This window comes from Haemorhous mexicanus, chromosome Z (assembly GCF_027477595.1).
Source record: "Haemorhous mexicanus isolate bHaeMex1 chromosome Z, bHaeMex1.pri, whole genome shotgun sequence".
Lineage (NCBI taxonomy): Eukaryota > Metazoa > Chordata > Aves > Passeriformes > Fringillidae > Haemorhous > Haemorhous mexicanus.
The window spans coordinates 77,609,259-77,635,034 of NC_082381.1; the positions used below are offsets into that span (position 1 = coordinate 77,609,259).

At 35.6% G+C, this 25,776-nt stretch overlaps 1 protein-coding gene across 2 annotated transcripts in view; it reads right to left on the minus strand.

The window, feature by feature from the left end:
* WDR70 (WD repeat domain 70) overlaps positions 1–25,776 on the minus strand; it is a 132,715-nt gene that overhangs the window by 59,372 nt on the left and 47,567 nt on the right. The window lies entirely within an intron of this gene.

Below are 25,776 nucleotides of genomic sequence, written 5' to 3' on the forward strand. Positions count from 1 at the left end.
CACCTTTTCCAGCACAGATGGCACATAATATTGTTCAAATTAAGCAGTAATGGCAAAATAGCATTTAAGCTATGAGGACAACTTTTCAAATAAGAAACATCATGTTCACTAAAATGCATCTAAAATTAAAAAGTATTTAAAAAAAACAAGAAAAAAACCCCAAACCAAAACACTTTTCCCCAAAACTCTCATGTAAGTACATCAGTGATTTAGAATTTGGAAGATAACAAAAAGTTAATACACAGGTACTACATCATCTCCACTGCCACTGAAAGTAAGGAAGAGGAAGGTATTCAGTCTTCTACAAAGAATTAATACTTCAGGAAATAGGCATGAATGCTTACACAAATTCATAACTTAAACAGATTTCTTAACTATTTGGACATAACAATATGAATATTCTGCTTTTAACTCGCTGGTTATTCTTCACACTTTACTTCTAAAAGGCATGTTAAACATTAATTGTAATATTATTGTAGTTCTCTTCCACTAATCCTGAAGGTGTTAAGAGTTCTGTTATAAAAATGTTCTTCAAATATTTTAGGAAGACTAATTTATTGTTTTTACAGGTTGAGTTTTTCCCACATTATTAGCAAAACAAATATATCCTTTCTCTTTTTAATGGAAAAAGAGTATCTGCCTGGATCTTCACTGTTCCTTAGATACAGAAAAACATCCAAATGAGAGAGAACTAAAACACTAGATACAGGTGGACCCTTTAAACTGTCTTAGATACAAATGTTTTCTGTCCATTTAATATGCTGAGGTCTTTCCATATAAAAATTCAGAACTCTTCTGGCATCTAAAGCAGAGAAGAGTTTCAGAATTTGGCAAAGGAAGGAAGATCATTCATTTAGAAAGAAAAAGTCTCAAGGTTCTCAAGACAACCTCATTTGTTTAGACTATACAAACATTGCCTATGATCCAACAGCACATAATTCACTGGTCTCTAGCAAAGCAAATACAACTTTAACAGAGGCTGCCATTTCTCCAGAATGAGACAAGATACTACAGTACAACATTAGGAACTTCCATCAGAGATACAGGACCAGACAGGCCACAGAGTTGACATTTAAATTCTAGAATAAAACAGACAAGAAAATGAGCTGGAAATACCTCAGAGAGGTTATAACCAACTGCCCATTTAATGACAGTAATGAGAAATCATTACTGTCATTAAGTTGAAATGAATAAGTAGAATTAATCTTCGGTTTTCCCTAATAAAGTCAAGGTTAGTTTCATTTTCCAAAGTCTTCAAATCTCTTATGTGTAAGGCATCACTTCACTGTTGTATTTAGAGCTCTAGCACAAGACATTCAAGTGTTCTGACAATTAGTTTGCGTTTTTGGTTTTGGCAGATTTGATGGTCTTAACTATTATTATTATTTTAAATGAAGCACTTTATTGCAATTATGATTAGGTTTATTAGAAGATCTTCAGATGTTGCTTTCATCCTCAATCATTATATGATTCTGACATTCCCTTTTTCATCTCCTTGTGTGGTCAATAACCATCTCAGTCTCTTGCCTTTCATTCACATTTTTTCCCACTGTGACACTTGCTCAAAACTTGAGTCTTTTTCCATTCCCCTTCCTTCATAATACTCAATCCCTCCAAAATCTCATTTGAATGTTCTGCACCTTCAGCTTCTCTTCTTCCTTCAGTGACGACCACCTCCTACTGAACAGCTCTGTCCTCTCTTACAGTGCAAGTTCCCAAGGACTGCCTTGGCACACCTTTTCTAAGGTGGTGCACCTGGTAACATAGTTATGTGCAGGGAACTTCAGAGCCCTTTCATTCCCAATGCCTCACAGCATCTCAGATGTAATTCCAGAAACAATCTCTTGAGAATCCTTTACCATCCTAATTCTCTATTTCTGTTGGCATGGAATGACTTTTTTAAACCCTGCAGTTTCCTCTTTTTAGGGCTCAATGTCCTGTCAAAACCTCAAAAATTGGCTAAGCTAAGAGAACATTCAAACCTTTTTATGATTTTACCTTTCCACTGTAAAGGAAGCAGAAGCACTTCTATACTCTTTTTCCTTATAAAACACATTAAAAGAAGTATGAACCCGAAATTAGCTGTATAAGCAGGTCAGCTGAAAAATCCTAGTTCTCCGAACTGCTGCTTCTACTGCAGACAGTTGGCCATACATGAGTCACATGCCCTGTCAAAAACACCCACATAGCCTACAATATATATTTAATATTCCCTTAATGTTTTCTTAATGTCCTCACACTGAGAATGTGTTTGCTGTTGCCTTGTTGCTACTGGATCTAATGAAAAAAAAAAAAAAAAAAAAACAAAAAACTAAAGTAAATATCTTGTAAGAAACCACATATACATTATTTGTAAACACAGTTACAAATTTGTCAGTCATTCCCAGAGAGCCTTAATTCTTGAGCTACGACTGAGTTCTTTACTATCTTATTTCACATAAGATCATTTAAGTATTTTTATTCTTTATGGAAATATTTCCTATTTTTAAATTATATTGCAAACACATCTCATAATACTATGTGCAAAATTTCAGCTTAGCATGGTTTCTAACTGAATCATCACCAACTAAAACACTAGGAGTAATTTGTAAACTACATTGTGTTTTGTATTTTCCTTCAGATCAGTTGAGAGACTAGAAACAGGGATCACTGAAGGACCTTGGGGACATATCTTCACTAGAAAGAAAGGAGGTTTAGGCTGGACATTGGGAAAAATTTCTTCACAGGAAGGGTGATTAGACACTGGAATGGGCTGCTCAGGGAGGTGGTAGAGTCACATCCTTGGAAGTGTTTAAAGAAAGAGTGCACATGACACTAAATGTTAAAGGAAAGAAAGCACATGGCACGGAGTGCCATGGTCTAGTTGATCATGGTGCGTCACAGGCTGGAATGAATCCCAGAGGCCTTTTCCAACCTAATTGATTCTATGGCTATATATGCCCTGCTGTGGGCACTCACACCTCAGAGAGCCCAATGTTTCCTAGGCTGCATACAGAGCCCTGTGGGCAGCAGGGGAGGGAGGGGATTCTGCCCCTCTGCTCTGCTGAGACCCACCTGGAGTACTGCATGCAGCATAAAAAGGACATGGACCTGTTGAAGCAAGTCCAGAGGATGCAACAAAGAGGATTAGGAGGCTGGAGCACAGCTCCTATGAGGACAGGGTGAGAGTTGGGTTTGTTCAGACAGGAAAAAAAGAAGGCTCTCAGGAGAGCTAAAGCAACTGCAAGTACTAAAAAGGGGCTGGTAAAAAAGGTAGAAAGTGATTTTTACACAAGAAGATTGTGATAGCACAAGAGGGAAACAGTTTAAACTAAAGGAGGAGAGATTTAGGATCAATATTAGGAACAAATCCTTTATTGTGACAATGTGAGGCTCTGGCACAGCTTGCTCAGAGAAGTTGCGGATATCACATCCCTAGAAATCGTCAAGACCAGGCTGGACAAGGATCTGAGCAATTTGGTCTACTGGGTGGCATCCCTGACCTTGGCTGGAAGAGGAGGGAATTTGGAATTAGATGACCTCTGAAGTTTCATCCAACCCAGCCTGTTCTGAGGCACTGTGACTAACATCTAACTCCCTCCATTCTAGCCAGAAGGAAAGGAGATAAAAAGTAAAAGAAGCATAGAAATCCAAATAATTTACCTTCAGGTAATATTGTATTTAAATTGGCAATTACGGCAAAAATATATGGACTGCTTCCATACATTCTCTCCCCTTCTGACCCTCAATCAGCACACCACGTAACAGTCAACTAAGGGTACCTTATGTAATTATGACTCTGGGGGTTTTTTCTGGAAAGTTTTGTACCATTTAATGATTTCCTCTTCCTCAGACATAATGAAAAAATAAATAAATGAGATTGCATTACAGAAGTTCTATTTTCACTTCCTAAGTTCTCTGAGCTCAGTCTGTTGTTTGTGTTGAAATGAGTAAAAAACTTTTACCCCTGCATTTATCAGATAATTTCCAGGGCACTCATTTTGTTCAAAAAACCCCTCTTCCTAAGAGTATCTCCTCAGAAGTAAAAAAGTGGGAGATGAAACAACAACACTGTTTTGTGCTCTATGTTGTACCAATTAGCAGAAGTAAAGCATTAATATTTATATGTTGATAGGCAGAACCTAGATATTTTTGAACTCCAGTGAAAACAAAAGAAAAGCATTTCCTGAATGAGTCTTTTTTTCCACCTGAAAAACTGTTTAATGAAAGTTTGTTCTTTAGTAAAAACTAGACAGAGGAATTCTTTTAAAACTATACTTCAAACATATACTGTTGTTTGCTCATTACATCAAGTTTTAATATATTCATCCCATCAACATTTATGATTTCTTTTTCATAAATTCCTTTTCAATTCAAATATCCATGAAGAAGGCTTCACATACACGTTTAACTTCTTAAACTATGGATTCCACATCTGCAAAACAGATTTTGTAAAAGTGATTTTGTAAAGTTCTTATATTTGCCAAGAGCAATTCAAAGCAACTTAGAAAAGGAGGGGAATGTTCTTTTGGAAAGGTAATGTGGGTATTTTTGTGACCACTGAGAAGTTAAATGACACACAATAAACAACTAATTTAATTACTGAGGTTCAAGGGGAGGTTTTGGCAGGATTTTTTCCCACAAAATATTTTTTCTCTCTTTTTCCCCTTTTTTGTCATGTTCTTATGATGTTATTACTAAGTTAAAATTTATAATAAAATTAATTATTGGCAATGCTGCTGCATTACACAAATTATTACAGCTATGTAGCAGCACTTCCCAGACTGCAAGCACATAAAATTTCTCTGTCATGAGTCACCTAGACACTGCCCTAATACAATCTGTTGAAATTCAAGAAATGAACCAATGTTAACTTCAAAAGCCAGACCCACCAAATTCCATTAAGCTTTTTCGTCTGTCCCACCTCCTCTGTTTCTACTGGACTGGAAAACTCTATTGTACAATGCTGAATGTTATTGGCATTTAATATGTTAAGTCTACTCTGAATAATAAAGTCTACTCTTATCACTTAAAATACAAAAGAAGCTAAGAGTACATTATTGTTAAAATGCATTGTTAAAAGTACAAACAGGCTTAATATTGTACATCCAATAACCTAATTATAGTTTTCACCTTTGCAATGTGTTATAATGCCTACCTATGTAATATAAGGTGGCAAAACTTAATATACTTCAAAATCATCATATAAATATGGTGGCAATGGAATTGATCATGCCACCATAAAGGTACAAGATGACACCAAGCCATCAGTGATAGAAAACATATTTTTAAAGTGTTAAATTAAGACTCTTTATAAACAAAAAAAGCAACCGATCTTAAGTAAGGGTTTCTTTAAATCTCTTTTATCACATAAAACAAACATATGTACATGGCAGTGAAATTAAGGAATTTATTAATACAGTGGAAAATTGTCTAAAGTAGAATATGTAAAGAGGTTGGTTAAGAAACAGCTGCGAAGTTCTGTTAAGATGTACTTCATGACTATGGAGGTACATCATTCTGTCAGCAAAAAAACTTTCATTATTGTGTTCTTTTTGCCCTCTTTCAGCACAAGTAAGTTATAGTCTTCTTCTGTTGAGCATATGGGACCCAAGGAAGGTTGAGTCACCTGCTAGACAATGCAAAAATTTGTACATAAATGGGTGGAGAAATCCAGAGAAACTTTCCATACTTGTTGGGCAGAAAAACTTTTTAAATAAGATACCTGCTTCCAGCATTTGAACAGAATCAAAATAATCTGAACCAGAATACAAGTCACATCCAACACATGTAAAATCATTACGGAAGGAACTGCCAAAAATATGTAGACAACTTAGTAATTTATAACAACTCTACTTTTCTGTCACTTAAATAAACTCAAAATGTAAAAAGTTGTAGAGAAACATTTAACAGAGTAAAAAAAAATTTATGTGATGTACAGCAAATGAGCTAAGCAACTATGAAACCGTATTTTCAAATTAAACTGGTAGCCTTTTTTTGACAGGAGAAATTACCATGATTTGTATGTACAAAGTACAAAAGTACAAAGTACATCATTTGTATGCACAAGAGCAGTTGAATCTTAATTACTGGGGTGGAGTAGATTAAAACCCAATAACAATGAATGGGAACTGCTCCCATTCTCCAATGTGAAGGAGCCAAAAAGCAACCAACTCAAAATTAAAATGACACATAACCATGTGTGAGAGAGCGTGGAGAGAAGGTTTCTGAATTATTAAGCAAAAATTCCTGCTGGTGGCCAATATATGCAACATTTGAGGAAAATTAAATTAGAAAAGGAGACAGAGAAGAACTGGAGGAATATTAGCTCAGCTAGAAATCGGAAGCAATGAAATGCTGCGCAGCATGTTCATGGGAGGAAAACGGCAGCAGCAAATACTAGTGAGTTATGACATACAATCACTTCTGACTGAGAGCACAGTCATTCATCCACAAAGGGTGACCCACCAATATGTCTGTGTGACCCTTTAGAGGCTATACTGTAAAGACACAGTAGAATACCTACTGACAGAACCTCTTACTTATGGCATGAAGAGTCTGTTATTAATGAAATCAAAGATCACAAGCTTTCTGGACTGAGTAATTTTTGCTATTTCCCAGATTAAATCACTGGGTCAGACTAACAATACAAGAAGGCACTCTTAAGGTTAAAAATTCAAAGGTAGAAACAAATTTCCTAGGAACAAGTAAGCAAATAACGGAACACAAGTCTTTGACTTTTTTTTTAATCATCAGACCATGTATATAAAATGGTATCATATTTGCATATGGATTACTTATCTATTTCAGCTGTTCCCTTCTACATACCTCTCCAATGCGATGGAAAATATATCCTTTGGAATTTTGCACAATTTTTGCACAATTTTTTTTTAAGTACTTCATTTAAAACCTGAAGATTCCCTCAAAGAATCTACAAAGTTCATCAAAATGACCAATTCCAAAATTCGGTCATCCTCAAAGATTACAGCAGACATATTTTGCATATCACATTGGCAGAAAGAAGGAGTGACAAAATTCTACACAGTAAGAACCCAATTCTACATTTTAAATGTTGCCATTTCTTAACTATCACCAACAGCTGTCAAGTCAAAGCTCAAAAATGAGCATCAAGTCACACAAACAGAAATATTTCTGAATGGATCTTAAAAGAAACTCTATACTGTCTTCCACCTTCACTGTGAATTTCCCACTGAATTCACAAGTAAAATTCAGATAAATACCTTGCTATACCCACAGTCTTCAAAGATTCTGAATCCTTTAATTCCAAAAAGTAAGTCTTACCTGGGACCTAAAAGTTTCACAAGAATTTTTTTTCTTTATAAAAATTCTAAAATAGCCTCAATTTGCTTTGAATGTAATTACTACCTTGGAAGATAGTATAACATATTAATACACAAATCATATAAAAGGAAAGGTCAAGATCAAAAGGAAAGTAAATGATGGAAATTTTTCAATAAAAACAAAAGAACAACAATACTACATGTCTATTAAATTAACAGTTAATAGTAAGTTCCAATGCAGTTACTGATGTTCAGCAGAATTTTCCTCACATCAAAACAAATACTGTGAAAATAAATATCACAAAAGGTTTTGTGGGAGAAACTTTACAGCCTCAGAAGAAAACACAGAAAGAACTATTAAGGGAAAGAACACACAAGCAGATTGAAAGGCTGAGAAGGAATAATAAAAAGTGAAAATTAGATCAATTGTGTAAAACTAAAAAAACCAAATAAGATGACTGCTTGACAGAAAGCAGTACTTCAAAGTATGCAAGCATGCAGTAAGAATCCTCACTTCTAAGCAAGGAAAATTAATATTCAACATACATGACATACTCAGAGCTGCTCAGAATACAGAAAAATAGAAGAAATTTAAAAGCATTGATTACATTCTAAAGACAGGATAATTGTTAGGGGATGAGGTGGAAATGGGACAAACATCTCCTCCCCATCTCACCAAATCAAACCAACACCTTCAAGAACCTATGCACAAGAAAAAAAATATATGACAAGGAAATTATGTTATTGAGAGGATATATTACTGAGAGGATACTGCACTTAAATACATTCAAATTCTGTAGAAGATTAATTGGAGGCAAATCACTGAGGTATTAAAAAACAAACAAGCAAAATTCCAAAAAGACCACCAAATTAAAAAAACCCCAGTATAAAAACCAACACACAAACATGCTCCAGAGGCCTGTTTAAAATCCCAAAGAGTGATACAGAGAGAGGTCCCTTCAGCCTAAGAAAATAGTCTCCAAATTAAAGGCATATACTGTACTTAAAACAAAATATGTTAATACTTAAAATACAGAGTTAATACTTTGATTAAAGATAGTTCATTTAGGGGTTCCTGTCTGTGTTGTTGTGATGGATTCCTTCTCAAAGAATTTTTTCTTACGTTTGACTCCTAGATTCAGTCTGTTTGCTTCCCTTCCAATGGCCGACATACAAGCAAAAACTGAACGTGATCATTATGCCTGAGTATAATAAGCCTTTCTCCCTTACTATTGCCTTAAATATTAAACTATTTTCCTTTCATACTTCCCTGAAACACTGACTATATTTGAATGCAATAGTGATAAATATTTGGGCAGCTAAACTGCACTAAGAGAAAAAAGTCTTGCTGGTTTTGAATTACCTTCTCACTGGGACTGACAGCTAATTTGCTTTGTTTCTTGTTGATGATGTCTTCACATACAAATCTGACTGAAGAAAAAGGTGTTTATCTTTGCATCAACCATTAAGAAGGCAATAATTTCTTTAGTTCAAATCAGCAAGGTACCTAAAAGCAAGTCTTCAGAAAACAGTGCACTGACTAGGTTAGAGAATATCCCCTGAAGATTATTTTCTTCCAGTGAGTATCAGATTCAGAGATTTTAATGAAGGATATTGAGCATTGCAAGAGTCAATATGATTTTGACTCAATAAAAATTCAAAGTCTATGTTCATGCTGTGCTATTTAAAAAACCTGAACACCAGTATTTTCCTGAGACTGTGTAGCACTTTACACATAAGAAGTCCTTCATTTACCATTCCAGCCACATCTAACATCAAATAATATTATTATTTCTATACAGAATAATAGATAAATTACAGGTATTATGTGATTCAATTCTGAAAGTTGTGACAGTAAAAGTAGATACAATTTTATGTCATTTTCCAAATGGGGCAAGCAGGCATCTTGAATGAACTGAGATCTCATCGCCCACTTAGGAAAGATAAAGTGGGATGTAATCAATCTCCCTAGGGGGTACATCTGATTAAGACCAAAGGGGAAGACTTCTGGTAAAGAACATCTTGACAGTTCAAGTTACTGTCACCTGCATGAATTGAAATTACTCAAAAGCAGTCTTGCATGATACTGCAAAAGGAGGAGGGGTTAATCACTAGGAAAACAGGATGCTTTCTAAAGAGCTGATTAGTCATGGCTATAAAATAGCTTAGGCTCACTTAGATCTCAAATTTTTTTCACTCCATTAAATAACTTAAATTGGAACTAACACTCAGCTGAACTCTTCATTACACCAGTGAAAAATCAACTGAAATTAAACAGTCAAGGATTGAAAAACTCTCTGAGACAACACCTCAGCTGACCCTACACGCATTAGTTTTAACTGCTTTTGCTGTCATCTTAGATCTCACTCAAGACACTTTTCTGCAGTTCCATTAGCAATGAACTGCAATGTAACAAAGGTAAGTAACTAAAGGGATCAAATTGTAAGACTTAAATGTATTTTGGTTTCTGAAATTACAGAATCTGCTCTACAAAGCTTGAATCGGCTGCACAGATTAACTATGCACCTTGGGCTACAGAAAATTTTAAATGTGAGTTTTACTTTGTGTTTATGTATGAAGAACCAATCTTCATCCATTGCAGTGTAATCACATAAAAGCTTATGACCTACTCATAAAGACCAGGACAAACTGCAGCACATAAGGGAAATGTAAATTTAGGTATTTGCATTTAGATTTACCGACATATCCACTTAAGCCAAGACACTCATCCTCACAGGAATTCAGAATGGAAAAAAGCATCTCTTCAAGAAAAGAAATGACAATTCTTAGCCTCAGAACTTCAGAGAGTCATGATACAGTCCCACATCTGTCTAGATAACCACACAGAATAGTTTTTCATATATTATCATGGTCTGCTCATATCATAATACTTACACTACTGAGGAAGCCTCTGTATTCATTTATTACTTTTGTGTGAAGTTAAAAATTTAAAGCAATAGATTAGTAGATAAAATAGTATTTAATTTTATGACTCTCAAGGATAAGCACTAAGGGAATTGTGCTCCCTTTTTAATTATATTCTCCATATGTGGGAAAATGGTGGGGATTTTGCTGAGTTTAAAATGTGTATGATTAAAAATAGGAAAGGTGGGACATAAATAAGAAAATGCTTCTAACAACCTGGTTTTTCTTTCAAATTAAAAAAAAAAACAAACAGCAGAGGAGAGATTTGTTTCATACCTTAATTTGATAAAAATATCAACTAGCTCTAGAGTTTGAACATGCTACTTGCAGTCCTCTGTCTTCTGTTTCTTGAAACCCTGAAATTTCTGACTGTTCAGAAATTCACCTTTTACCTCACTGCACAACCTGAGCAACTTGATCTGAGTTGGCTTTGAACTAAGCAGGGAATTGAAACAGATGACCTCCAGATGTCCTCTTCAACCTAAATTATTCTGTGACTACAGAAAACTCAAAAGGGTACTCTACCATGCATTTAAAACATATCAATATTCCTAGCAGGGACACACACTTCTTATAACTAAAATTCTATGAACCACAAGAAATATGCTCAAAAGCTAGTAAGACTACAACTAAGTCCAAAATCAAAAACAAAGACATACAAATGTCACCAGCATCTCCAACTTTAGGAGCTACAGGGAGACAGAAAAATCTGAGACTGACAGAGACTGGAAAATCTGCAGATGCTCCAGCTCCAACTTATGTCCACTGTCCTAAATGTTGTGAAGACGTGACTTGTCTCCACTTTCTAACTACATGTATGAACAGTTAAAAGTACTCACTGACATACATAGCAATATAATTTTAACTTGCAGGCTGAGAGCACTCCTACAGAGATCAATCAAGTAGCAGGAAAATTCTCTAATAATTTTTTTTTTTAGTTTTTCCTCAGCTAGAATTCATGGATGCTTCCTCAATAATTCAGCTATTCTTTAAGTGAGTGGAAATGCCCAGCTCTACCCTTTATTTTTACCTAGGGCATCAGCAAAATTTTTAATTCTTACTTTCTTAGAATCACAGACCAGAATCACATAAAATCTCAGAACAGACAAGACCAATCAGGATCATTGTTCCTTGCAAATCTGTGCAAAACTTAACTACCTGACTAAGAGTCTCATTTAAATGGTCCTTGAACACTGCCAGGCTTGATGGAGGGACCAATTCCTTGGGGAATCTCTTACAGGGACCAACCACATTCTCAATGAAGAACCTACTCCTAATCTCCAGGCTGAACTCTCACTGATGCAGCTTCATTCCATTTCCTCATGTTCTGCCACTGGTGACCAGAGAGATGAGAGCAGCACCTTCCATCTGCTGTCCCCCAAGAGGAAGTAAACATTCCTCTATCCCAGGCTGAACAAGCTCAGTGACTTCAGCAGTTCCTCCTAAATCTTGCCCTCAAGACCTTTCTCCATTTTGGTCCCAATTCTCCTGATACACTGTAACAATTCCATGTCCTTATCTACTTATCCTGCGGCACTGAAAACTGTCTCCAGGACTCAAGGTGAGGCCCCACCAGTGCAGCATATAAATTTGGCATATTTTGGTCCCAAACTTCCTCTGCATTGTTGGAAGTTTCCCTTTTGATTTAAATTTTTAATTCTTAAGATGATCTAACTGAAGTTGTGGGTATCCTTTAAAAAGGAAGTTATGCCATAAAAATGTCAGTTGAAAAAGCTCCCAAATGTAAGCTCTTACCATTGACTGAGTATCTCATTGCAGCAGCTAACATTTGAATCAAGAAAAACTTCAGAAAAAATATTAATGTAAACGGACATAGTTTATAAAGACAAAAATAGCTTTACTAACCCTTTTGTAAACATACAGCTTTCAGCAAGGGCCAGTACAGTCATTATTCAAACTCTTCTTAACCAGGCCTGCTCATTTGCTGTACTCTCTTAATCAGCTCTGCACCACGGATGTATCCATAAACAGATAAGTTAGTCTAGGAGAAGCCATCCTCATGGATCTGTAATGGACTTCACACCTTTAGACATGTCAAGACAAAAAGCAAACCGCTACGCCAGTGCAGTGCAAATTGCTACACACCTGTGAGATAATCACATTTTTTTGATGGAGGCACTCTTGTATTACAAATAAGTCTCCAGAGAAAATTTTTCTTTAGACTTAAAATTATGACTTATCGGGAGATTTTAATAAGTGACAGAACTTTAACCCACAATGATCCCTCTTCCTGCAGAATACCATGGTTCTGCACCAAAGGATGTGAATTCTGCTGTTCCAGAGACAAAAGAAAGAAAAAAACTCACCAGAACTTAAGTGATACACATAATTTCTAAGCCTGACTGTTGTAAACAGCTGAATTGCTCTGGCTGACATAATCAGTAAGACATCAACTTTGAGAGGATAAATAAAGTGGATATAAAAATCCCCCCTAAGTAATTTGATCTTCACAAATGCCAATTCTGCTTTATTTTTGCCTCATGCAACTCCTGAGAACAAGTTTTTATATAATCTGCATGGCATTTCAATATGAGTACTTAAACAGTAAAAGATTTTATAAAATACTGGTTAAACCTGATTTGAGTGGAAGCAAAAAATATTTTATTTACATGGTTGAACACTGAGAAAGGACCTAAAACTTCTGACAAAATATTTAAAAACCACTTTAATAAAATTACTTTATTTTGGGCCCAGGTACCGGACTGTAAGTTCCTTACTCTTAGTGTTCACTTGTGTGCATGCACACAAACATCAGGTTTCTCTTGAACTTTTGTTAACCTTTTGTTAACACATGCACCTCTAGCTTTCCCCTTGTCTAAATTTTATGAATGCTGCACTAGTCACATACATTTGATATTTAGTTCTAAGTAGTATTGTCTGTAACAGTCTGGGAGTGCCTTATTTAAGTTAATTTCTAATTCACAAATAGCCATTACAAGAAATAAAGCTTGTTAGGCTCACTACTTAAAAGTCTAGCTGCATTATGGCACCAAATGTACATGGAATACATTTAAGTTATATTCCATATAATGACATATGTTTCAAAAAAAAAAAAAAAAAAAAAAAGTGAATCTTCCAAATCTCTAACACCTTCAGAAACTTTGCAGTATTTTCTACCTTTCCAACACCTTACACTCTTGAAACTGGTAGACTTCATGAGTACATCAGCTTCCACTTGAACTTGAAGTATTATGCAAGTTCCAGCAAGAGACTCAGAAACAAGAAAAGCAAGTAACCAACTTGTTAGGTATTTTATTTATTTGCATTTTGAGTAAATGGATGTTATTATATATCTACTTGGCATTGTCCAGTAGGTCACCATCTGTTTGTTTCACTGCTAAATCATTCATTTGAATGTAACCTGATGAAGAGGCTCTCCAAATCAAGCCACTGTCTTTCTAACAAAGCAGATAAGGAATGTTCACAACAGTCATTCCATCAATCCTGTCATAAGGGTGCTAGCCTTCAGAAGGTTTAAACAAAAAAAGGACCTTGCAAGTGGAACAGATAATTTAAAACTACATTGACTTTTCCTCAAAATATCTAAATCTGTGAAACTAAATTATAATGCTACAATTTTTCACATACAGTGCTCAACAGTCTATTAATGTCATCTGGATCCTTCTATATGGGTGTTTGGCTCAAACCCAAGCAATTCTAGAGTCACTGTGAGACTTGTTACTCAATGGCAAACATTCATGTAAAATGAATATGAGCTATGTAAAATACAAGAGACATCCTTCATTTACTTGAAAAAGTTTTTAGAGCAAACAAATCATGGCTATGGACTCTGGTCTTCTGAGGTTGTTTCACTGTGTGAAGGAACTGGAAATGTATATTCCATTTAAATGGCAATTTTGATTTAGTGGTCCAAGAAGACAACTATATTATGCATTGTTCATAGGCACAACCCTCACTCAGTGTTCTTGAAAGACTAACAAAAAACTTTCAAAGGAAAAGCAGTTCATGCTGTGAGTAAACAGATGCTGGAATGACACATCACTTATAGATAAGTAAACTAAAAAATTATTCAGAAAAAATCCAGAATTTTATATTTTGGATGAACTAAAGTAGGGGTTTTTTTCTACAAGAGCTTTAAAGCTAAACTTTATCTCAAAACAAATCTGCTTTAAGTTAAATTATTTGCTGCATTTCTTAATAAATATGCTGATGGAATAGTTAATTTTTTAAAGCCTATGTGTGTACCACAAAAAAGGGAAGACATCTTTTTTCATCTCTGAGACTTTTCCGTACCTGCTATTCTGCTATCCATTTAATTCACTGTGAATTACACCACAGAAGAGAGCTACACATGAGTACAAGTAAATTATGTATTTTGAAAGGAGGTATGTATATAGTCCAGTAAGTTTATGATGACAAAAGAAGATCTGCATCTTATCTCACCAAAAGTTCATCCTCAGGAGACTGAAATGTTTGCCAGAATGGTCTAAATCATACAGACACCAGTCAATGTGGATCTTAATTGTAGAGATTAGCTGACCAGAAGTTTCCACTACCATTAATGAGCTAAACTGAAGAATATCAGAATATGTTTTTTGTCCTAGCAAACTGAAGATTTCACAAATCACATGCCTGGAAAGATTTCAAGGAGAAGAAACTTTTACGAAATCAAACTAATCCCTCTCAAGAGAAATGCATTTAATATAAAGCTTTATTAGACAGTATCTGAATGACAATATTAGCTTAAAAAATTGACATTATTGCCACAAAACAACTGCAAAATTATCTGTTGGGGAAGGATTTGGAGACAGAAGGGGGGGATGAGCTAAAAAGTCAATGAGGAATTGGTTGATAAAACTGTGAAAGCAGTCTGATTTTGGAGGAAAAAGCCACTCAACTAAAACAGGAATGAAGTCTTGCAATTAATGTGCTATGGTAACAACAGGATACATATCCTACCTGCAGCTCCACATGGACAGTTCTGCCATCCTCACAAGGACTATGTATGGACTTCTTCCTATTTTTAAAAGCTGGGTACCTTTAACAGACACTAACAGCCCAATATCAAGCCTTTATCTATAAAAAGCTAAGTCATATGAGCAGCTTGATCGCAGTTTTTATCACTGAGAATCCCCAGCCTGTTCCAATCTCAGATTGATTAAATGGTGCTTTTTGTGTTCACTGGTTTGTCTCATGATTGAAAGAAAAATTTCATCCACAACTTCTGTGTGAAATCTACAACTTGTAAAGAATTTAGTGCATTTCTTCCTTAATAATTATTCCACAGTCACATAATACATCTGTTTAAAAAGAAATACTTTCTTTCTCCTAGACAAATCTTGCTAGCTGTCAATTACTGAGTCGACTTATGTCTTTTAATTTAAAGACTTTTCAAATGCTGGACATTTTATCTCTGTTTCAATTTTTTTTTTTTTTTTTTTTTTGCTATTGCCAAGTATCTTAATATCCTATTCAATAAACTGAAATGTATTCAATTTCCTGAATATTCTTGAATTAGCTGAAGTTTCAGCAAAAATATCTGACATTTTTCCTTTTCAATGTCTTCAACCATTCTTTTTAGACTGCTGTTATGGTAACTAGACAAAGAACTCAGAGGGTATTGCTGAAATATTACATTAACATCATCTACTTTACCAATACCATTAGCAGAAGTTCACTCTGTGCACGTGTGCATTTTTACAGGATGCGTACCTGCTTTTCCGCAGCCTCACACTAAGAGCGTATACATAACTAACCGTACATAACTTTATTCTCTGTGCATGATTTCCCACGCTATTGTTTCCAAACACTAAGCAGCTCACTAACCAATCTGCTCTCAGAGTCAGTGGCTAATACTTAGTGTTCAGATTTTACTAGAAGTATTCACATTTCCTCTGATAAAATTGGCTTTAATTAAAATAATTTACAGAAACATAGAAGTTTTGAGGCAATAGTTCAGTCTTATGAAATTGCATTAGAAACATATTGTTTTGATTACTTCAGATTATCAGTTTTAAGATCTCTTCCTATTAGCTCGCCCAGTTGATAGATGACAAATGTCTCACATGTATTTACAAGATTAATCCTTTAAAAGGCAGAAACAAAACTTATTGGAATTAACAGAAAAAATTTCAAAATATTTTGGAATGTAATTTACTGCTTATAAGTTACTAATGGATACTATACAAAAATTTATAAAAGGTTTTATTAAATAAACAAGAGAAACTTCTTTCACAAAAACCCATACATAATTTTCATGGTATTCCATCTCACTTGCGAAATGGGATTTATTTGCCTTAAACAGAATTTTCTGAACTGGAAACTTTTCCAGGCTTCATCATCTTCCAGTGAAACCATGCACCTTTGAATCCACTATGAGTTGGGAAATTTAACTACAGGCTGTTCCAATTCACCCCATGAAAAATGAAAACCACCCAACATACATCTCTAAACAAGCAACTTAGCAGTGGGATTTTAACTAAAACATATATTTATATAACATGAGGACCCTGATAAGAGAAACAACTTAAAATTTCATTACTCAAACAATGAAATTACCTGCAATTCTAAATGTCAAAAATCACAAAGCAAATATTTTCACAGAGTTTTGATCTATAGGATATTAAGTATCATTAGTCATTACTGTGTAGCTTTAATACAGAATCAGATTTGAACATTAATCATTGCAACTTAATTTTATTTTCTTAGATATAATGCATATTTTATCTTTGTAAGGAAATGTGCCAAAATAAATCCTTGTCCACTCTACTTCACTTCATTATTATTAAAAAAAAATTTTAGTTTAGTTTACTAAGTCTATTGTACTTCCCATTAGTACTGGAAAAATCAAAGAATTCTGGTCATTTGAGTAAGATGCATATCTCATGAGAAAATAGCCCTTTAAATTGAGTTAGTTATAGTTCAAAATTATCAATGAATACACGAGAAGAAAGGTTCCATTTTCATAAAATAAAAGATGAAATACATTTCTTGTGGGAGAAGACAGGAGAGGAAACTGCCAGTGAAAGATACCTGTTGAACAAAGTCACTACATTGGAAGTACTTGCCCAAGAACCTGTATATGACCCTAAATCGTGGGAAATTTCCTATCAATTTCACATGGCAAATACCCATCTTCTTCCCTATCTGATGTTAAGTTGAGCTGATAGAAATACTAAAACTTCCAGTTTCTCATAATTTCTATTCTGCCAGAAGTTACCCCCACAGATCAGCTAAAAGAATTGCACAAAAGCGTTCTCTTTTCTAAGTCAAGGTGAACCAGGACCAGAGAAGACATAAGAGAAAAGCTTTTCCAGTTTGACTGAAAGGGGTTAGGAAACAAGTTTCAGGGAAGCTTATCCATATGACCCAAGTAAAGCACAATACAGGTGAGAAGTGAACTACTGTGTGTTCTGGGATAAAAGAAGCAAATATACATTCCAAAACTTCTGCCTTCCCATCCTAAGCTAATAATGTTGCAATTGCCTAGCAAAAGCCTGAAAAGACTGTCCCTTCTTGCTATACTCACTGCACAGTTCTAAAATGAGCAAACTGTTCAGAAAGTACTGAGCTACTGTGAATACTTAAATTCTGTGCTTGCCAGATAAATCAACCAATTTTTTTTAATGCGTACTTTCATATGACACACAAAAATACTTTCAAGTTTCTTGCTGTAGTAAAAACTTCACCTTGGTAAAACTAAAAGTAAAATCATGACAAAACCATATTTCTCTACGTTCTAAATTAATTCTGAACATTTTCTTAAACTGCAATATTGTACTCGGAATAAAAGTATCTCACAAAAATCTTGAAGAAACATTTTCAAACTTAATGATTTCCCTTCCAATATGGAATGTGGCACAGTAAGTGAATGTATATGTCTATACACACCTACAAACATATGTGCTTGAAACAACTTGGCAAGAGTTATTTCTTTTTCTAAGACAGAAGTCTTAAGTTATACTATTCCTCTGGCAAATTCAATTGTTTCACCATAATGTTATTTGCAATCCCTACCCTATAAAGTAGTATGATGCAACTAGATATGATTCAGATCTTTCTGGTAAGTAGGTACTTTGGACTCCAAAGCAGGTCCTACTCTCTATAACATGCAGGTTGCTTTAACAAATAAATCTAGAAAGTGGAAGCAAAGCCTAAGACAGCAATTAAAATTTTTAAATGATCCCCCAAATGAAGGTAAAACATCAGTAATTATTTTCAAGTGTGCTTTTTCCAACCAGCCTTCAAATCTGTGAAGACTGATGCAGTGTTGAATCTTAGGTTGCAACAAAAGTTTATACAAATGTCTTAGTAGTAGCCCCGGCACTGCTATCTTCCTGTTCTCAGCAGTTTTCAAAGCTGCAGATGGATCACTGTTAACTGTATTTATTACATATAATATGTTTCAAACACTGAAGGTGTTAGAACTATTAATATTTATTCAAAGCCTGCTTCAGTGTTGCATTTTGGTCCTTTTAAACAAAACAAAGACAGTCTATGTAACAATCTTTATCACTGTATTTCTTCAAATACATTATTCAGAAAAAGTCTATAAATTCTGCTATTCAGCAAGACAAAATAACTACGCTTACACTAACCACACAATTCCAAATTCAGCTCTCAACTATGTTTTCATATGCACTGTATTCCTGATACGCAAAAGCATTAAAGAAAAGTAAAGTCATAGCTTAAGTTCTTGAGTTGTTAACAATGCTGTTCCAAGCCTTAGCTGAGTTCAACAAACGCCAGGGCTGAATTCACTTTCAGGGAAATCAGCTTAGGCTGAGCTGCTGTCAACCTGGAGTAAGCAGACAGTATGTAACCTGAAGCTTAGAGTCTATAAATCTAAGGAGAAATACCATATAATCCTATCTTCACAGCCAGTGGAGCTGTCCTTCACAGTGCACAGCCAAGCAGGCTGGAAATAGCAGATCTGTGCACTCCTGAGAACATACTAACTACGTGGTCTATAAGAGGTGACTTGGCTCTTAAGCTTATGGGGCACAGACTTCAATTAAAGAAAAACAGAATAATCTGGGCTGAAGTTCAAGACAAGCTGAACAACATTGTGGGAATAACTGATTGTTCCATGGGCAGTGAAACTAACTGCTGGCCATTCTCAGCAGTGCTATTCCAGACCTGCTCAAATCTCTTTTCTGTCAAATTACCAGATTCAATGCAGTTCTGAGCCTAATAAAAAGCTAGAAAACAGTTGTCATGACAAAGAAGTCATACACTAATAGCTCCCACCTAAAGAGACTGAAAAAAGGCAGCTAATAGGAGAAGATGAGATAGCAGGCATTTTAGATGAAAACCTAGTTAATAGGATGGAAACAGTTAACATATGAAGACTGAAAGGTAAGCTGAGATAAAAGTTGTCATGAAAAAGCAGTGTTTACTAAGACATAGCAAATTTCTTAAGTCCCTAGTAGTGTCTAGGACATAACAGACATCCTAAAGGAGAGAAAAATCTTCTGAACAGCAATGGTTGCAAACAGCAGATACATGCTATGCAAACTACCCATCCTTCATTAACTGTATTTTGCTGCTTGAAATTACAAAAAAAAGACACAGATAATATTTACTAAGCAACAATATATGGTTAAAACAAAAGTTAAAAACCATATTCCACAGAGCAGAGTAACTTCATATTTGAAACATGCATCTGACAAAAGACTAAGAATTCAATTGTGCCTTAAATGCAAAATTTCTGAAGATTTGAAGCTACTTCACTGAAATAATTAGATAGAATAGGTCAGTTTGTGATGGAGTAATTACTCTCTAGGATACCTTTTAGAGAGTAGGAACATTAAGTTAACTTGCTAGAGGACAAGAGAGGAAAGATTTGTGAGAGGAATGCTCTACAGTAAGCCAGCTGTTAATCAACCATAGCCCAAGCTGCAATGACAGATCATAAAGTTCACGACTGCTAAATTTCAAGTTTGGCTGTGATTCTGCTTCTAAAAGGAAAAAATATATGAGAGTAGGGACACAGAACACCTGTTGCTGGAACATTTAACATCACTGACCTCTCTTGCTTATTCTTAGAGCACTACCTATCACATTTGCGATAAGAAAACATCCAAATAACAAAAACAACATTATCCATTTCCTCTTCCTTCTTATTGTATGTTATTACATAGACATCAACTGATATTTTGGAATAATATAAACAAAGAGTTAGTTATGTCTTAAAACACAGGGTATTTTTAAAGGTCACTCTGCTCAGGTGTATTTCCAGAGCATAAAAAACTTTTTAAAGACTTCCTAAATTCCAAAACTTTTCTCACTTTTAGGCAATGTATTAATGTTGGAATTTCTGATGCTATCACCCTTAATGCTGTTCTGTACATTTATCCAACATACTGCTGCTAAAATGAAACATCCTTTCTGTAGTAATTGTATCTTCCAAATAAGCCAAATAAAGTGGCAGAGGATCTATAAGCACGACAAAGACAGTGTTGATCACACACTGTATCTGAACCTTATCTAGAATGGCAAGGAGTACATGCAATGGAAAGAGACTGATCATTCAGAAATAGCTGTGGCATATTTAAAGTTCTAGGCAACATATAGCCATAAATGAAAAAAGATAGCTTGTGCAAGAATATGGCTCAAGTTAATATCAATACTGATGAAAACTTTCTGTATATACTTTTAAAACAGTGAAAGGTTGATATAAATTAATTAATTAGTCTCAAATTCATTAAAATTGAAATTATCTGTAATGCAAACTTGAGAATTATGGCAGTTCCATGGAGAGGATAATTGCTTTTCTATGTTTGTCCTTTCTTTTAATATAATTTTGTTCTATCACATGAAATATTGGGAAGCCGAAGCACTGAGAATATCAGAATTCTCATAGATGAGAATGTATGCACAACACTTACTCCAGTTTAAAAAATACACTCAAATAAACACCTACTTTAGCTAAATCTCTAGGCTAGTGTTATTCATTCATATACTTACAATTAATCACCAGATTATTGACAAAACTGACAACTTTCTTACTTCCTTCTGCAATTAAAAGCCAATAAATGCTTACCAACCTGTAAAAGCCCCCAAAAATATTATCCATCAGTAATCCCAGAGTAATTAAACTATTTGTTTAAAAATAAGACCAAAAAGAAAACCAAACCTGGCCATAACATGAAAAAAAGAAAGAGTATAGTATTATGTGTTTCCACAAGCCATCATCTGGAATATTTTCAAGGAAAATAAAATGAAGTGAGCTTACTGAGATTTGTACACATCCACTAACAACTGCATAAGTGGGTGGGAACTTGCACAAGTTAAGAGGAATTTTCAGACTTATTCCATAACTGCTGTGTCTAGGCTGCGGCTCATTTCAGTGTGCAAGGTGACCAGCTTCTGTTTCTCTCATAGAGGAGTCTGATGGAACTGTGTCATTTTCTTACATAGTTTTTCCTGTGCTCAATATTGTGTCCTTGAACAGTGTTACAAAACTCACTGAGACTCCCTGCTGGTAACGCGTATATCTGCAGACTGAAGTAATAAATTTACAAATAGCCTAATAACTGCCCATTAAAATATATTATCATCAAAACCTACTTCTAGGACTTTTTAAAATATATAGCATATTTGAATGCCATGCATAAGTCACCCATGCATAAGAAACAGATCACCTCTCAAAATATTTCATTTACAATAGCAATTCTAAAAGCCTTCATTTGAATTACTTTTTAGTTCAGACTACTACTACATTCTTAGTCATATGAAATCAAAAGAGACTGTCACACATATAAAGACTATCCCTAAGTGAATATTTGAGCTATAGCAGGTTAACATCAAAGAAATAAGGACTTAAAATATTTAAAAAGCATTTACTTAAAACATATTTTAAATGTGTTACTTTCCTTTGACCCAACACCACTTGCAAATTTTGCTTTTTAACTTCTTCATGCATTACGAAAACTCCTGTTTCAACATGCCCCCCAGAAAATGCCATTTTCTTTCCTTACTTTATTTTTAAACTTTATGCAGATGGCAGCCATTGAATTAAAGAGACAGACAGTGTAAATGCTACAGGAATCAGATAAAATACAGTCTACAACCTGCAAATACTAATTCATTTGGTTTATGAATTACTGTTTTTCTCCAGAGGAGGTATAAATGCTATCTAGAGTGATACAATACAGAATCAGGGTTTAACAGTAAATTAACATCCCTCACATGCTCTCCTATGTCCTCCTTCAGCCTCAAACCCTGCTATTCAGCGTGCCCCAAGGAGCATAACACACATGCTTCAACCATTATTTTCAGCACCTTCCAAACTCCTGGAGTATTACTGAAAACCCTTAAATCTTTTCTTGCAAGCGTCTTCAAAAAAAATTATGGTTCTGGCAACCAGATTTGGAGTACACAGAACCTCTCCACCTAGAAATACTCATCATGTGAGTAGAGAAGTCTCTGTTTAAGAGACCACTATCACTGTGCTTTACTGCTCTGTGTGCTGTCACACAGATTAAAACCAGCAAAAAGAGAAGAAGCAGCTTTCCGTCACAGCTGTTAAGAGCATCCCTGGTATCATCTTCCCACACCCATACAGCATGACCCTCCAAAGGATCCCTTTTTGGTGCTTAGTATCAGGTGTATACTCCTCCACACATGCCAATTGTGGCAGTTCCTCTTCTCAATGTGAGGATTAAATCGCAACTTGTAGATAGACACATAGCATCAACATTCCCTCCTAAAAGTTCCAGAGCAGTTACTTAAAGTAATTTATTCTTACACCAATGTCTAGTAAAAATTTTAGAACAAAACTAATAGGAATCTATGGCAAAATTTCCAGAGCTTGTCTTCACTGTATACAAGATCAGCAGTGCACTCTCAGGATAAAAGACAAAGAGCAGATGTTTGCACCTTTTCCTCTGATATGCAATATTCTAAAGTTTTTAAGTTCTCCTCTTATGGATATAGATTGTCTTGTTAAATTATGCGATAGTGTAATATGTCAAGGTCTACGAACGTCAGAGCACATTAATGTATAATGTCAGGAATGTCAAAACTGTTTCCAGGCACGTCTACTGCCTTGAAAAAAGACTGGGGTTTATTTTTGTTTTGTTTTGTTTTGTTTTGCCTTTGGGGTTTTTTTGTTTGGTTGGTTTTGGTTTTTTGTTTGTTTGTTTGTTTGTTTAAAACTATAAACATTCGTACCAAAAATGTCTATGTACCAGAGCCATGTAAAGCTAGACTGGGCTTTGTCTCACCATCTTGCTTGAGAGAAGACCTTAACAAACAGTTAACTTATTCACACAAACACCACACAACTCTAGTTATAAAACCATTGCAAAAGTATTGTACCTTGAGAATCCACACACTACATTATCAACAGTAATGCAGTATGAAATTATATTTACTGTCACTGAATAACATAAAGATATAAGAAACATCTGGCTACATCTGATCATAGGTTCATTTAGCCCTGTATTCAGAGTCTTGTCATTACAGTTAATTCCCTTCATTTACCTTACTATCCACAACTGTCATATAGAAGATATTATAATGCCTATTGCATTTCCTATCTGTTTGTAAGGGCTTCTAAACATGCATTTTTCTCATACCTTTTTAAACTTGCCTCCATGTCCTCCTATGACAACACACTACAGAATAAATCTGAGCAGCACTCATCTTTACTTCTTTTATTAGTTCTAAACTTTATCCACTTTCAAGAAATACCTCTTGGGTTTTGAAGAGGTTTTCAAAAATAAGTTCCACATTCAGCTCACCTACCATCTGGGACATTTCAAAAACTTTGACCACATACTCTCCTACTTAGATCTCTCTTCCCTAAAATAAAGACTACCAGTCTTTTGGTTTGACCTGAAAAGCCCACAGTCCTCAAAATTCAAGTTTTCTTATTATATTGTTTTCTTTGCATGCAACATAAACCAAGTTTTATGTTGGTTTTCAACAGTTTCATTTTTTGGCCAGGATTTACCTAAGTGCAATCTACTGGCTTGAACAAAAAAGCCAGCTTTACAAATTGATGAAATACTGTTCTTTAACACCTATGGGTCAAGTCTAAATTCTGGAATAAATGTAAAAAAATTAGATTGACAGATAGATGCAGTTGTAACATTTAATGACATCCATAACTCGTTCTACTGAAATGTCGAATAAACAGTATTAAATGAACAGCATCTGGTTTCTGGAATGCTTGGTACAAATTGCATTTACTTAAAATTCAGAAAACCTGTTTCCTTTAAGCATAAACCAATAAAAGTTTCAATTATAGCTTGCTGACACAGACCATTTCTTTCTTTAGATTTAAACTCTCTGCCTTGACACGTAAGTGCTCTAATGTTCCTCTCCTACACAAAATCTTCTCTGAGAATACCATATTAAAGCAATCTTACAGAAGTTATTTTTCCTCATTCAAAAATTACCACCAAAAAGTCAGGATCTCACATAATACTGGTTAAAATACCTGGTGTAATTGCAGCAACTGCTGTCAATTAGAATCATTAAAGTTGGAAGAGACGCGGAAGATCTTTGAGTTCAACCGTTAACCTAAAACTGACAGATCCTCCACAAATACATATACCTAATCACTTCCAGGAATGGCAATTCCACCCCTTCCCCTGGGCAGCCTGTTCCAATGCCTGATCACCCTTTCAGAGAAGAATTTTTTCCTCATTTCCAATCTAAACCTACCTTGGCGCAACTTGAGGCCCATTTCCTCTTGCCCCGCTTCTTGTTACCTGGGAGAAGAGACAGACTGGCAGCTGGCCACACCCTCCCTTTCAGGGAGTTGTAGAGACTGTTAAGGTCTCCTCCCCCCAGTCTCTTCTTCTCCAGACTTAACCCCAGTTCTCTCAGCTGCTCCTCATCAGACTTGTGCTCCAAATTTGCTAGTGGAACCCATATTTTCAAAGGTGTGCTACTCACTAACTCAACTCACCTTCACACAACATGGTTAATGAAAATAACATTAAGGCTTTTATATATCTCTTTGAATTAATTATGTTTTTGAAGCTGACTAGATATTGCCATGACCGGATGACTTTCCCTACTCAGCTTTTTTAGCTCTGTAGGCTTGCTGTGGGTCAGCAGAGCCCAGGCAGCCCCAAGGACAAAGCCCTTCCCAGAGCGCCGAGCATGGCACAGGCAGCCCAGGGACGGGACGGTCCCGCTGGGCTCAGCCTCGGCGCGGCCTCACCTGGGGCCTGCTGGGCCCTGCAGGTGGAGAAGGATGGGAAGGTCCTTCTGTGCGTCCTGAGGAGGGAAACAGAGCTGGAACCTCCTGTGAGGAGCAGCTGAAGTCTTTGGGCTTGTCTGCTTTATAGAAAAGGAGGCTGAGGTGTGACCTCAGTGCTCTCCACAGCTTCCTGAGGAGGGGAAGGGCACAGGGAGGTGCTGAGCTCTTCTCCCTGCGTCCAGGGGCAGGATGCATGGGAATGGTTCAGAGCTGTGCCAGGGAAAGTTCAGACAGGACACTAGGAGGCATTTCTTTACTGATAAGGTGGTTCCAGACCATCACAGGCTTCCTGGAGATATGGCTGATTGGTGAATTTCCTAAACAGCAGCCTTTAACTTCTGGACAGTCCTGAACTGGTCGGACAGTTGT